This window comes from Cucurbita moschata, unplaced genomic scaffold (assembly GCF_002738365.1).
Source record: "Cucurbita moschata cultivar Rifu unplaced genomic scaffold, Cmos_1.0 Cmo_Scf00025, whole genome shotgun sequence".
In the NCBI taxonomy this organism is placed as follows: domain Eukaryota; kingdom Viridiplantae; phylum Streptophyta; class Magnoliopsida; order Cucurbitales; family Cucurbitaceae; genus Cucurbita; species Cucurbita moschata.
Genome location: NW_019268541.1, coordinates 3,455,139 through 3,469,878, shown reverse-complemented (window position 1 = coordinate 3,469,878; position 14,740 = coordinate 3,455,139). Strand labels below are relative to the sequence as shown.

The 14,740-nt window shown below is 36.2% G+C and overlaps 3 non-coding genes across 3 annotated transcripts; all 3 read left to right on the top strand.

The window, feature by feature from the left end:
* The first annotated feature begins 2,824 nt into the window (after window positions 1-2,824).
* TRNAT-AGU lies at window positions 2,825-2,898 on the top strand. The gene has a single exon. It is a non-coding gene; the product is annotated as a tRNA-Thr (tRNA).
* A 101-nt stretch (window positions 2,899-2,999) lies between these two features.
* TRNAT-AGU lies at window positions 3,000-3,073 on the top strand. The gene has a single exon. It is a non-coding gene; the product is annotated as a tRNA-Thr (tRNA).
* A 10,919-nt stretch (window positions 3,074-13,992) lies between these two features.
* On the top strand, window positions 13,993-14,066 carry TRNAT-CGU. Its single transcript has one exon. It is a non-coding gene; the product is annotated as a tRNA-Thr (tRNA).
* Window positions 14,067-14,740: the final 674 nt, after the last annotated feature.

Here is a 14,740-nt window from a genome sequence, read left to right as displayed (position 1 = left end):
AAGACTTGATTGAATAGCTCAATTGCAATCTACCCCAAAGATGACTTGAAATCTTAGAAATGACAGAAATGACAACGATGATACTCAAATTTCTAGAGGTGAAAATTGATTTACTCTACCATCGAACTTGATCAAGACTTGATTGAATAGCTCAATTGCAATCTACCCCAAAGATGACTTGAAATCTTAGAAGTGACAGAAATGACAACGATGATACTCAAATTTCTAGAGGTGGAAATTGATTTACTCTACCATCGAACTTGATCAAGACTTGATTGAATAGCTCAATTACAATCTACCCCAAAGATGACTTGAAATCTTAAAAATGACAGAAATGACAACGATGATACTCAAATTTCTAGAGGTGTAAATTGATTTACTCTACCATCGAACTTGATCAAGACTTGATTGAATAGCTCAATTGCAATCTACCCCAAAGATGACTTGAAATCTTAGAAATGACAGAAATGACAACGATGATACTCAAATTTCTAGAGGTGAAAGGAGCTCAGTTTCATTCCTTCCTTATTTTGTAATCTTCTTTTTACATACTATTTTATGGGTATTTTCAGCCTCCTCACAAAAGAAACACGTGATGATATGAACCAAGGCATCAATCATGCAATATAAACTTTAAGGAACATGTAAAGAAGATGTTGCTCAAATTATCACAAATTATTGCATTTCATGTCACGTTAAAAAAGAATGAAGCTTCATTTATTCTTAGATGGTCACCTCCTGAAAGTGACGTGTTTTGCATGCCAACACCAATTTGTTCGGCTCACACGACATTAACAACTTAGCTCGATGTCTCTAACGGCTCAAAAATGGGTTATTCGACTCTGGTTGCAATATTTGATACTGATTCCTACATTTTTTTTACCATCCCAAGTTGAATGTGACATTAGTTAAAGGCAACTAAGGTCATTATAGGGTCCTATTTCAAAGTTGAAGTTAATTTAGATTAGAAATGTGAGTTATTAATGAAAATAATATGGACATTCGAATAGGAAAAAACTCTAGACGATATTTGGAGCAAATTCAAGAAATAGAATCCAAACGTACTTAAGTGTAGGGAGAACGTAGGCTAAGGCCAAACAAGTAATTGGCCTTACTATCAGTTCGGTCAGAAGACTTGCATTATTGATGACGACATGTGCCTAGTAGCCCTTGCACCTGTCATTTATGCTTTATATGAATTGATGTGTTGGCTAATTATAATAATAATGATGATATGATAACGTTATCTGATGATGATACGATGACGATGTATAACATTATGTGATGATGATATGACAACAATGACATAATGATTATGATGTATGTTATATGATAACGTTATATGATGATATGATGACAATAGCTTGGAGCACTTTCGAGGAACGCCGACTATTGGATTAGGTTAGACTTTATTTGATTTGGGTTTATCTTTGTAAAATTAAATTAGTATTTTGCTTATTTTTGTCGTTTGTATAAAAGATGTCTCTTTTGTTTGTATTTTATGATCCAATTCTGTGTATAATGTAAACAGTAGCAGTCCTTTGCATTCTCTTCTTCGTTTTCTTTGTTAAAGTTTTCATGGTATCAGAGTCCTAAGATATATTTCTTCATCTAGCAATTCTAGAATTGGTAGTTTTTTAGTTTCAACTAACTCTCATAGCTCAGTTGGTTAGAACACCTGCTTAGTTGAGTTCAACTAAGTTTATTTGTTGTTACAATGTTCTTTATATTAGGTATTTAATTACAATATTAGGCATTTTATTAACTGTATTATGCTCGATCTTTAGAATATAGAATTTTGCAACTTTCTTCTCTTTGGAAATATGGCGAAAAAAAAAATCTAGTTTAACCCTAAGTTTGTTGGGAGATATCGAATTTACCCTTCAACTTTCAATTTAATTGGATTGTACTTCAAACGGAGATAAATGTTTCATGAAGCGTTGCAAATTTAACCCTCTAATAAATTTTATTTTTTCTCTTTAATTTAAATTTATTTCAAAATAATTACTTGTGGACGCTCCCATTAAAATCAAGATAAAAAAAAATAATAGCCACAACTTGTAAAATATTGATACATGTGACATAAATGATAGTTTTAAATTACACTTTAGAATATGTTTCTATTATATGATTACACTTTTAATATTTTTATTTTAGTCATTGAAATGATTTTAAAATAATAATTTTAAAAATATCAATATACATATAAATGACAAAGATCAAAAAACATGTATCCTAATTTTTTAGGTCTCCAACTCCAACTCGAGCACAATATCAATATACATATAAGTTATGTCATTAATTTATTAAATTGAAATAATAAATAAATATTTTTTAAAACTTCAAAGATTATAAAATAGTAATCAAGATAGAATTTACTTTGATAATATTGGAATAGGTTATGCTTTATTTGATTTGGGTTTATTCGGTAAAAATAAAAATTAGCATTTTACTTATTTTTTTCGTTTGTATAAATAATTTTCTTTGGTTTGTATTTTATGATCCAATTCTATGTACAATGTAAATCATATCCGTCTTTTGCATTCTTTTCTCCGTTTTTTCTTGCTAAAGTTTTCATGGTATCATTGTCTTTAAGATATGGTTGTTTGGATGTTTCTTCCTTTCCTGATTTTAGAATTAGTATGTTTTTAGTTTCAACTATCTCTTGTAGTTCAGTTGGTTAGAGCACTTGTTTAGTTAGCCGGAGGTCTTGACTCTCAATAAGAGCATTGTTTTTGTTTATAAATCTAATAAAAATGGATTATTTACCGTTAATTTTTTTTTATTTATCGTTCAACATTTAATACATCCTCCTTTTTAAGTGGCTCTTGTAGCTCAGTTGGTTAGAGCACCTGTTTAGTAAGCGGGAGGTCTTGAGTTCAACTCTCAACAAGAACATTGTTTTTATTTATAAATCTAATAAAAATGGATTATTTACATTAATTTTTTTTTTTTGTTTATTTGTCGTTTAATGTTCAATACATCCTTTTTTTTAAGTGGCTCTTGTAGCTCAGTTGGTTAGAGCACCCGTTTAGTAAGCGGGAGGTCTTGAGTTCAACTCTCAACAAGAGCATTGTTTATAGGTCTCTTACCATTAACATGGTATCATTAACTTAAAACATAGAGTGTTCGAGTATTTGTTTAAGGTACGTATTTCATAATACAATTTTACATATAATGTAAATGGTAGTCGTTTTTCCTTACATAGAGTTAACATGGTATCATAAACTTAAGACATAGAGTGTTCGAGTATTTATTTATTTGTCGTTTCAATTACAATACGTCCTCTTTTTAACGTGACTCTCGTAGCTTAGATGGTTAGAGCACTTGTTTCGTGAAAGGTCTTGAGTTGAACTCTTAACAAGAGCATTGGTGCATTAAAAAGTTTAAGAAATAGATTATGTACCATTTATAAAAGTACATATCTAAAGTATAACATTAATTATTTTTCTCCTTAGGTATCGAGTATTTGTTTATTTGTCATTTCAACGTTCAATATTCCTCTTTTTCAAGTGGCTCTTGTAGCTCAGTTGGTTAGAGCACTTGTTTCGTAAGCGAGAGGTCTTGAGTTCAATTCTAGATTAAAATTAATTATTTTTCATTATAGTAGATAATTATTTTTCTTATAGTATAAATAGGTGAGAAAAATAGGTCTCTTAGGTATCGAGTATTTGTTTATTTGTGGTTTCAACGTTCAATACGACCTCCTTTTCAAGTGGCTCCTGTAGCTTAGTTGGTTAGAACACTTGTTTTGTAAGTAAGAGGTATTGAGTTCAACTCTCAACTTGTTCGGTAAGAAGTAAGAGGTATTGAGTTCAACTAAAACATACATTTTCATAATGGCCCAATGACCTCAATGGGGTCACATCCTCGTAGGTATAGATATAACCTTCTATGTTTAACACGCCCCTCAATTGCAATGGCTTTGTCATGATTATCGGCGAGCTTGATCCTTGTACAAAAGTCGGGGAGGACATGAACCCAGATTAATTTGGCAGTGGCATCAGCAACCGCCTTGTATTCGGCCTCCCTACTAGAACGAGAAACTATCGATTGTGTCCTTGAACTCCGGGAGATAAGACTGCCACAAAAGAATTTCACATAGCCTCTCGGCCCAATTAGCATCTGTTTGAACGCTACCCAATGTACAAAAGTCGGGGAGGACATGAACTGGCAGACTCTCTTGATACAGAAGGAGATATCAGGACCGTGTCAGAGACAAATATTGGAGAGCACCAGCGAAACTGGCAGACTCTCTTGATACAGAAGGAGATATCAGGACCGTGTCAGAGACAAATATTGGAGAGCACCAGCGAAACTCCGATAGTGAGTAATATCCTCAGGTGAGAGCTTTTCACCACCATCCAATAAAAATTTCTCACTAGGAAGCATAGGCGTGGGCACACTTTTGAAGGTGAGCATATTGGTTCTGGAAAATAAATCTTGAATGTATTTAAGCTGTGTCAGAACAAGTCCTCAATCTCAAGAAAATTGAAGTATGGAAAAACACTTTTGAAGTTGAGCATATTGGTTCCGAAAAATAAATCTTGAATGTATTTAAGCTGTGTCAGAACAAGTCTTCAATCTCAAGAAAATTGAAGTATGGCAAACCTCAATCTCAACAAAATCATCTTGAAACTATATAAGAAGTTTCTCAGTAGCCATAGAAGATAAGCTGATGATAATAATATCATCAACATAGATGTGGAAATACATCCGAATGCCCACCTTATTAAAAATGAAAGGAGAGACATCAGCCTTTGAAGGTGTAAAACCTAGTTGTAATAGTAAAAATGAAAAGAGAGACATCAGCCTTTGAAGGTGTAAAACCTAGTTGTAATAGTTTGGAGCTAAGGTGAGAAAACCAAGCACGCTGAACTTGTTTGAAGCCATAAAGTGACTTAAGCTTGCAGAGATAACCAAGATGTTAAGAATCCACAAATCCAGGGGATTTGCTTTATATAAACATCTTCATTAAGAAGGTCATGAGAAAAACATTCTAAATATCAATCTACTAAATAGCCCAACCATGAGAAACAATAAGAGATAATAAGAGTCGAATGGTAGTGGGCTTAACAACCGAACTGAAGGTATCATCATAATCAACGCCATACTACTGTTTAAACCCTTCAGCAACCAGGCGTGCTTTGTAGCGATCAATAGAGCCATCTGACTTTTGCTTGAGTTTGAAAATTTCATTGCAATCAATAACGTTAATGTTAGGTTATGGAGCCTGCTGCTTATTTATAGCTTGGTCAACGGTTATATCCGGTAAAGCTATATTTGGTAAAGCTATATCTGGTAAAGCTATTTATGGTAAATAGCTATATATAGTAGATGGTTAAATCTGGTAAAGCTATATATAGTAAACTGAACTATATATATATCTCGTAGAGCTTTGAAAGGTACTTTCTATTCTCTGTAATTCTCTCTTACTGTACATACGTGAAGTCATCAATAAAAAAAAAATCCTTTTAGCCAGAGTTCTCCTTGCACTTTTCTCTATCCTATTCTTTGTATTCATTTAGATCGAGCGTGTGCGTTGTTGTGCGATCCTAACCACTGGTATCAGAGCTAGGCGAAATTCACCACGATCTGTAAAGATGGAAAGTTCAAAGATTGGAATTGAGAAGTTCGATGGATCCGATTTCGGTTTCTGGAAGATGCAGATTGAAGATTATCTGTAACAGAAAGATCTTCACAAATCTCTGTTGGGGGTGAAGCCGGATACCATGACCACGGAACAGTGGAAGCTCAAGGATCGACAAGCCTTGGGGCTGATCCGGTTGACGCTATCCAGAAACGTGGCGTTCAACATTATCAAGGAGAAGACAACGTCAGATCTATTGAAGGCGCTATCAAATATATATGAAAAACCATCGGCTATGAACAAGGTGTATTTGATGCGGAGATTGTTCAATCTACAGATGTCTGAAGGTGGACCTGTTGTTGATCATATAAATGAATTCAATATGATCATAATTCAACTGAGTTCGGTGGAAATTAATTTCGAAGATGAAATTAAAGCGTTGATTTTGATGTCATCCTTATCCAAGTCATGGGATACTGTTGTTGCCGCAATCAGCAGTTCCCGAGGATCTGATAAATTGAAGTTTGGTGAAATTCGAGATGTAGTTCTCAGCGAAAGTATTCGCAAACGGAAAACTGGAGATTCATCAGGCAATGCTCTCAGTGTTGATCGAAGGGGAAGAAGAAAACCGAAGGGCCCAAACAAAGGGTGATCAAAATCAAAGAACCGAGAAAAATCTCCAAATAGACAACGTAACGTATTGGAATTGTGGAGAAAAAGGTCACTTTCGGACAGGTTGTACAAGACCAAAGAGGAAGCAGAATCACAAATCTAGAGATGACGATGATTCTATAAATTCAGCAGAAGCCATTAGGGATGCTCTAATCCTCAGCGTGGATAGTTCGATTGAATCCTGAATTTTGGATTCAGGTGCATCTTTTCATTCGTCTCCAAATAAAGAGTTGTTCCGGAATTTCAAGTCTGGAAATTTCGAGAAGGTGTATCTTGCCGACAACAAAGATTTGGAGATTAAAGGAAAATGAGATGTATGCATAAAACTCCAGCAGGAAATCAGTGGACATTAAAGGATGTCAGATATATTCCTGGTCTCAAGAAGAATCTGATCTCTATTGGTCAATTGGACAGCACAGGTTATGCAACAAAGTTAGGGAAGAGTTCGTGGAAGATTATGAAGGGTGCTACGGTGGTAGCACGTGGCTCAAAATCTGGAACCTTATATACCACTGCAGGGTGTATGAACATAGCTGCTGTTGCTGAGAGTGCTTCAAATTCAAGTCTACGGCACAATAGACTTGAACATATGAGCGCGAAAGAAATGAAGAGGCTGGCTACGAAAGAAGTTTTAGAAGGTCTGAAATCTGTTGATATGGGTCGTTGTGAGAACTACGTTATGAGCAAGCAGAAACGAGTTAGCTTCACAAAGACCGCCAGAGAATTGAAGAAAGTGCGGTTGGAAATGGAACCAGATGTGGAGCAAGGTTCCAAGACCACGAAGCAAGTGGGAGTTGAGCTTGAGTTGCAGGGAAACTCACCTAGTGATATTGTAGCAGATACTCAAGAAACTCCTGAGACTACTGCTGAGGAACCAGATGTGGAGCAAGGTTCCAAGACAACAAAGCAAGTGGGAGTTGACGTTGAGTTGCGGAGAAAATCACCAAGTGATCTTGTAGCAGATACTCAACAAACTCTTGAGGTTGTTGCGGAGGAATCAGCAGTGGAGCAAGTGACACCTAAACTGGTGTTGAGAAGATCATCTTGTACTATCAGAGTACCAGATACGTATGTACCTTCATTACACTATCTGTTGCTGATGAAAGAGAACCACAACCCTTTGATGAGGCCCTACAGTTGGAGGATACAACCAAGTAGGAGCAAGTCATGGATGATGGGACGTCTAGGCTTCAAAAATGCGTTGTACTGAGATTGAGTACGTAGCAATAGGTGAAGCTAGAAAGAAGACGATATGGATGATTGAATATCTGGAAGAATGGGCAAGAAGCAGCACGAAGATATTCTTTACAGAAATAGTCAAAGTGTCATATAGTTGGCGAAGGAACCCGGTCTATCATTTAAAGAGAAAACACAGAAGACGATACACCATTTCACTTGCAAGTTAGTGAAAGATGATGATGTGTTTGGAGAAGATAGAGGGTGCAAAGAATCCAGCAAACATGTTGACAAAATGTGTTGATGTTGAAATATTGAGATTGTGCAAAGTGCCATGAAGACCATGAAGATGCTCATGGTCGTTTGAGAATGAAATTCTTGGTTGACTAGATCAGTCTCCAAGTGGGAGAATTGTTAGGTTATGGAGCCTGCTGCTTATTTATAGCTTGGTCAACGGTTATATCCGGTAAAGCTATATTTGGTAAAGCTATATCCGGTAAAACTATATATGGTAAATAGCTATATATAGTAGATGGTTAAATCGGGTAAAGTTATATATAGTAAATAGCTATATATAGTAGATGGTTAAATCTGATAAAGCTATATATAGTAAACTAAACTATATAAATATCCCGTCCGGTAGAGCTTTGAAAGGTACTTTCTATTCTCTGTAATTCTCTCTTACGGTACATACTTGAAGTCATCAATAAAAAAAAAAATTCTTTTAGCCAGAGTTCTCCTTGCACTTTTCTCTATCCTATTTTTGTGTTCATCTAGATCGAGCGTGTGCGTTATTGTGCGATCCTAACAGTTAAGACTAGCACGAGGAGGAACTAAGTGTCATGTCTTATTTTTGAGAAGTGCCTGAAATTCATCATTCATTGCCTGACACCAGAGGGGATGCTCCATATCAGTAATATATATGTAGATTCAGAGGCAGAAGACCGAACCACGAAATATGTTACTGTTTCATTTGTACGCACTTTGGGTTGCTTAAAATTGTGCCTCAATCGAGTACCATACGGATGAGCAGTAAGTGCTGGATTTGTTGATATAAAAGTTCGCTCTGATACTAATTTGTTAAAATAACACTTACGGTACTGTAAAGGAGATGTTGAGAGGGGAGAGATAAGAAGACAAGGAATTCTGAAAAACTCTTTTTCTATTACACTGTACTTAAATGAGACAACTCTACTTGCTCTACTTGCTCTCTCGCTCTTCTTGCTCTGTTTTCTACCATCGAAAACAAACTAATTTATAGGTTTTCTAAAAGCTAAAATTGGCTATCCCATATGATATCATATTCTAACCCACTGTTCTTGAAATAGTTATTGGCCTTTCATTTTTCCTTTTGGTCTTTTCTTTCCATGTCTGAGTTTCAAATCTCCCTAAAATTAACAAAATAATAAAACTACACTTTTCATTTAAGTTTATTCCAACAAAACTCCCCTGTAAACTTAAAGGCTATATTCATTGATTCCACCTGTGCCGTTTTCGTTTTTTCGAGCTCAGTCGTGGTTTCTTCAATTTCCTCTCCTTGTCCTCGAGCGGCAAACTGAACTTGTCCTTTTCTGATGAGACTTCATTTGGAGCTTCTCGAAAACAACCCATTTGAGACACCAACTCCTCATTTCTCTCATTCTCTACCACGCTTGACTCAGACGTCATAGCTTCGTTCAGTTTACTCAATTCCATTCGCAAGTCCACAACGACATTTTCAACTTCTATTTTTGCTTCCTCCATTTCGGCTTTATCACTAGTGAGTATCTCAATCGTGTGTCATAAATTCACTGCCTTCTATTGGACTCGATTCAGGTTCACATCGAGTGAGTCTCTCTGTTGAGTCAGCATCTCTATATCATTCTCCTCCCTCACTAACTCGTCTACTAGAGTATGAATCTCTATTAACAAGCCACTCTCCACAGCTTCTTCAACTTTCTTCACAAGTTCAGAGATTACCTTCCCATTCTCTTCCTTCTCCTGTTTGAGAGAAGAGGAACTCTCACTCATCTCAGCAACTTCCTTCTCTAACCTTTCATCCTTCATTTCTAACTTTTTGTTTTCTTCTTCCATTTTCTCTTCCTCTTTCTTCTTTCTTCCTCAAATTTTCTTTTCGGCCATTGGAGCTCTCTCTCTTCGAGTTCGACCTCTCTGTTATCCGGTTGTTCATCTTTCTTCGATTTTCTCATCTCCGCTATTAGGATTTTGCCACATCCGCTGCGCATCACCTCATTTCCAACAGTTTCCACCGCCTCACGATTATCGCCATCGTCATTCGCGCCGCCGTGTCCTTTTGTATTTAGCTCTTCATTTTGGGCCATCAAGAGAATGCCTCTACTTGTTCGTCATCCAAGGCGAGGTTGATCATTTCTTCCACCTTTTCCTTGGCTCGACAATCTCTTGCATAATGACTCATTCTGCCACAATTGTAACATTTGTCGAGTTACAATTATGTGCATAGTTGCCATAATTTTGACATTTGTAATATTTGATGTTGGAATTATATCCTTGACTGCATCCTTGATTGCGTCCTCTTCCACGCCAATTTTCCTGGCTCGACTATCTCTTCTCCTTATAATTTTATTCATTTCTACTATCTTGACGACCTCGACCATTCTCGCGACTTCCACGACCTCTACCTTGAATATTTTGAGTGTAGAGTACCTTTTCATCCTTTATTGATGCTTTGGTTTGAAGTGCTTGATCGAGTGTCTCCTCCTTTTTCTTCTTACGTTGTTCATGTGCCTCGAGAGAACCGGTGAGCTCGTCGACCGTGAACTTCGCTAGGTCCTTTGACTCTTCTATCGCACATACAACATTCTTGAAGTTGTTGGTTAACGAGCTCAAATCTTCTCCACAACATGCGTCTCGGGTAATTTTTCTCCGTTTCGATTTAGTTGATTTGCCACGGTCTGTACGCACGTAATGTAGTCAAATACATTTTCTGACTCCTTCATCTTCATGCTCTCCAACTCGCCACGCAGAGTTTGGAGACGCACTTGCTTAACTCGATCGGTTCCTTTGAACACCTTTTCTAAAGTGTCCCACGCTTCTTTTGAAGTAGTTGCCGTGGCAATCTTCTCAAAGCCCGACTCGTCAACAGTCCGGAACAGCATGTATAATGCTGCCTTATCCATTGATCGCAATTCTTTTAGCGCCTTGTTTTGCGCCGCCGTATAACCCGTGGTATCCTTTGGTTCTTTGAAACCTTCTTCGACCACCTCCCATGCGTCATGAGAACCGAGAAGAGCTTTCATTTGGATGCTCCAATTCTCGTAGTTCTTCTTCATTAATCGTGGTAGCGACATTTGTCCCATCATATTCGCCATCGGCTCTAATACCAATTTGTTGAAATAAAAGCTCGCTCTGATACTAATTTGTTATAATAATACTCACGATACTATGAAGGAGATGTCGAGAGGGGAGAGACAAGGAGACAAGAAATTCTGAAAAACCCTTTTTCTATTACATTGTACTTAAATGAGACAACTTTACTTGCTTTACTTGCTCTTCTTGCTCTTTTTGCTCTTCTTTTTACCATGAAAAACAAACTAATTTATAGTTTTCTAAAGGTTAAAATTGGCTATCCCATATGTCATCATTTTCTAACTCACGATGAAACAGTTACCACTATTCCTGAAATAGTTATTGGCCTTTCAGTTTTCCTTTTCGTCTTCTCTTTCAACGACTGAGTTTCAAATCTCACTCAAATTAACAAAAAAATAAAACTACCCTTTTAAAGCCCCCAACTAATGGAGGTGCAGGATTTCAAACATCAGAAAAAATCAATTCCAAAGGTGACGAAGACCGAAGAAAAGAACTAGTGTATGGTAACTGGTGACTTTTTGACACACATTATAAACTGACATAGGTGACTTACTAGCACATTAAATATTATTAAGATGTAAAATTGACTTCACTACTTGAGATGAAGGATGTCCAAGATGTGCATGTCATTGGGCATGACTAGTAGATCTATTCACTAAGGCATGCTTGAGATCATCGACATCATATGACTTGATAGGATAGAGACCAGACTCACACCTCCCATCCATAAGACTTTCCTCGACTGTTAATCCTTAATAGAAAAATGCCAAGGATGGTATTCAAATAATACGTCATTATCACGAGAAAATTTATGAACGGAAAGATGTTTGAAAATTTTAGACACATGCAAAAGATTACGCAATGCAAGAGAACGAACAACAGTATTAATTGAAGAATGACCAGCATGCAAAATCCGCGAACCTGCTCTATTGCCGATTTGAACTTTTTCACCTCTATAGTAGGGTTCACGCACAACGAAACGATCCAGGTCACTGATGATATGATTAGTGGTGCCTGTGTCACTATATCAATTTGGATCAACCTTGTAGGAGGAAGTAGCCGCCAGTGCAACAGAAGGAGGTTCATCGTGATAAGACTCATCCATCCTATACTAGCAGTGAATGACAGTACGCCGCACTTTGCCGCGGATTTAGCAGGAAGGACTAGCAGAAGGGTCACGACGGCCACCAGCAGAATAAGAGGGTGCGCTACCTCGAGAATGGCACAACCACAATCCTCACACCCACGATTATTCTGCTGACCACCACGACCAGCATACCACCGATCACAGGCCGGATTAGAGATCAAGTCATCACCAACAATGGTTGAGGAAGGGACCCGCCTGGCAGGTGCGACAATGGGGCCATTGGGGTAGCCCATAAGCTTTGTACTCCGTAGGAAGGGGAGGAGTTGGGTGAACCATATGATGAAGTTGTTCTTGGTGAGACAGATTGTGACAGCGTGGTGGAGAGGGATTGGGGCAAAGGTCAACGCCATGGTAGATGAGATCGTGTTGGAGATGGTGGATGGGGAGGAGGAGGAAGAAGAAGGTATGGTTGACATTGTTAATGAATGTATCTTGGCTCTAATACCATGTTAAGTTGAATGACGCAATGACCTCTATGGGTCACGACCTCATATATATATATATATATAGGAGATGTGTACAATGAAGATTACATGCGTAGTTCTTGATCCACGACAACAAACCCGAAAATCAGGAGACACAACTCTAATAACAAAGGATTCTCCTACTATGTATAGATATAACCCTATAAGTTCAAACTCCATTTATTCTTAGATGGTTATAAATTTTGGGAAGATGATAATTTAGAGCTAAGGTGTTTCTTTAATTTATTTTAAGGCGCTAATTATGGTCATAAATTATATGAAGGGAATGAACTCTTCATCCATATAGCGGAAAGAACTCTTCATCCATATAGCGGAAACATTGAGAACCGTTTTGATTTTATTAAGAATGAAAGAAAAACAATAAATACGAGAGCAAGAATTCTACCTTTGTAGCTTGCAAGACTCCTTGAAATATTCCAACGATAGAGAAGCTTTTCACATTCCACAAGATCTTCATTGCTATGATTTGAACACAAGGTCAAGGCTTGTGCGAGCCTTTTGAAAGAATTAACTCTTTGATGAAGCGGGGAGATTTGAACGCACTTTTGAAAGAACTCTTCGTAGCATTGATCTTTAGCATAATGTTATGTATATTATCGACTGAGTTATGCTCAAATTAACGATACTTTAATGATGTCGGATAATATAGAATTATGCAACTTTCTTCTCCTTGCAAATATGGTGGAAAAAAAAATTACCCGTTCAATATGATGAAATTGAAAGTTTATAATGACGGCCAAAATTGATTCTATATTTAATATTTCTACGATTTTCTTAATTAAGGTTGATATAATAATTACTTGTCGACGTTCTTATTAAAATAAAGACGAAAAAATGATGGTGACGATTTGTAAAATAATGTAATATAATATGAGGATCCAATTCAACATTACCGAGAATCATATAGTTCATTCAAATATCAAAACATGAATAATAAAGTTATCATGGAATTAGAACCTTATTCGGGTCATTGGGTCTCCAACCTAACCCGCCTGAAATTTCAGAGTTATCCAAAGAATTTTTTCCATCCAACTCGAGTACACTCCTACTTTTAATGTTCTAAAATACATCATTGAAGTTATGACATTAATTTATTAAATTAAAATAATAAATAATTTTTTTAAAAGTTGAAGGACTATCCAATAAACTTCAAGATAGAATTTACTTGGATAATATTGGATTAGGTTAGAGTTTATTTGATAATTAGTATTTTGCTTATTATTTTCGTCTGTATAAAGATATCTCTTAGGTTTGTATTTTATAATCCAATTCTATGTACAATGTAAACCGTAGCAGTCTTTTGCATTCTCTTCCCCGTTTTTGTTTATTAAAGTTTTCATGGTATCAGAGTTCTCAGATATGGTTGCTTAGGTGTCTCGTTTGGCGATTCTAGAAGTCGTATGTTTTTAGTGTGAAGTAGCTCTCGTAGCTTAGTTGATTGGAGCACTGCTTTAGTAAGCGGGAGGTCTTAAAATGGATTATTTATCATTTATAAAGTACACATCTAAGTATAAATATGTCTCTTGGGTGTGTATTTCATAATACGATATTTTTATTTGTCGTTTCAATGTTCGATACGTCCTCTTTTCCAAGTGGCTCTTGTAGCTCAGTTGGTTAGAGCACTTGTTTCGTAAGCGAGAGGTCTTGAGTTCAACTCTCAACAAGAGCATAAGTTTCAATTCAATTTTAGGACAAAACTTTGTTGACGTAATTTCCAAGCATTATTGTTGTTTCCATCATAAATCCAGGAAATTGATTATACAATCACAATTTTAATCCTAGGTGTTTTTTTCTTTCACAAAGTTAACATAGTATAAGAAACCGGTTCGAATATTTTAATTGTAATTACAAATTTTACCCCTATAATTACATCTTTTTACCTTAAGTATCATTGATTGTCTAATGAACACTTTGTTTATGAGAGGGTGAGACCTCGTTGTTCAAGTCCCGAAATTATTACTTAAGAGAACAACTCATCTACTTTCCTCATGTAAAAATGAGTGAATCTCATCTCGTAATATTATATTTCTCTCAAAATAGCAAACATATTGAATGAGCTACAAGAGTTATTCTCACTCATGCAAACGAAATGACAAACACATATTGAATGAGCTACAAGAGTCATTCTCACTCATGCAAACGAAATAACAAACACTCGCAAGCAAGACTTCATAACTTATTCAAGATTAAAATCGAGTCACATCTGATCATCATGAGAAATATTAATCTTCTCAATTAAGGAATTTATAAAAAAAGATTAAATATTTCTTAGTCCAATCTTATACAAACTCTTTCTATAGATTCTTGACGAAAAAAATTAAAATTTTTTTTAAAAATCATTAT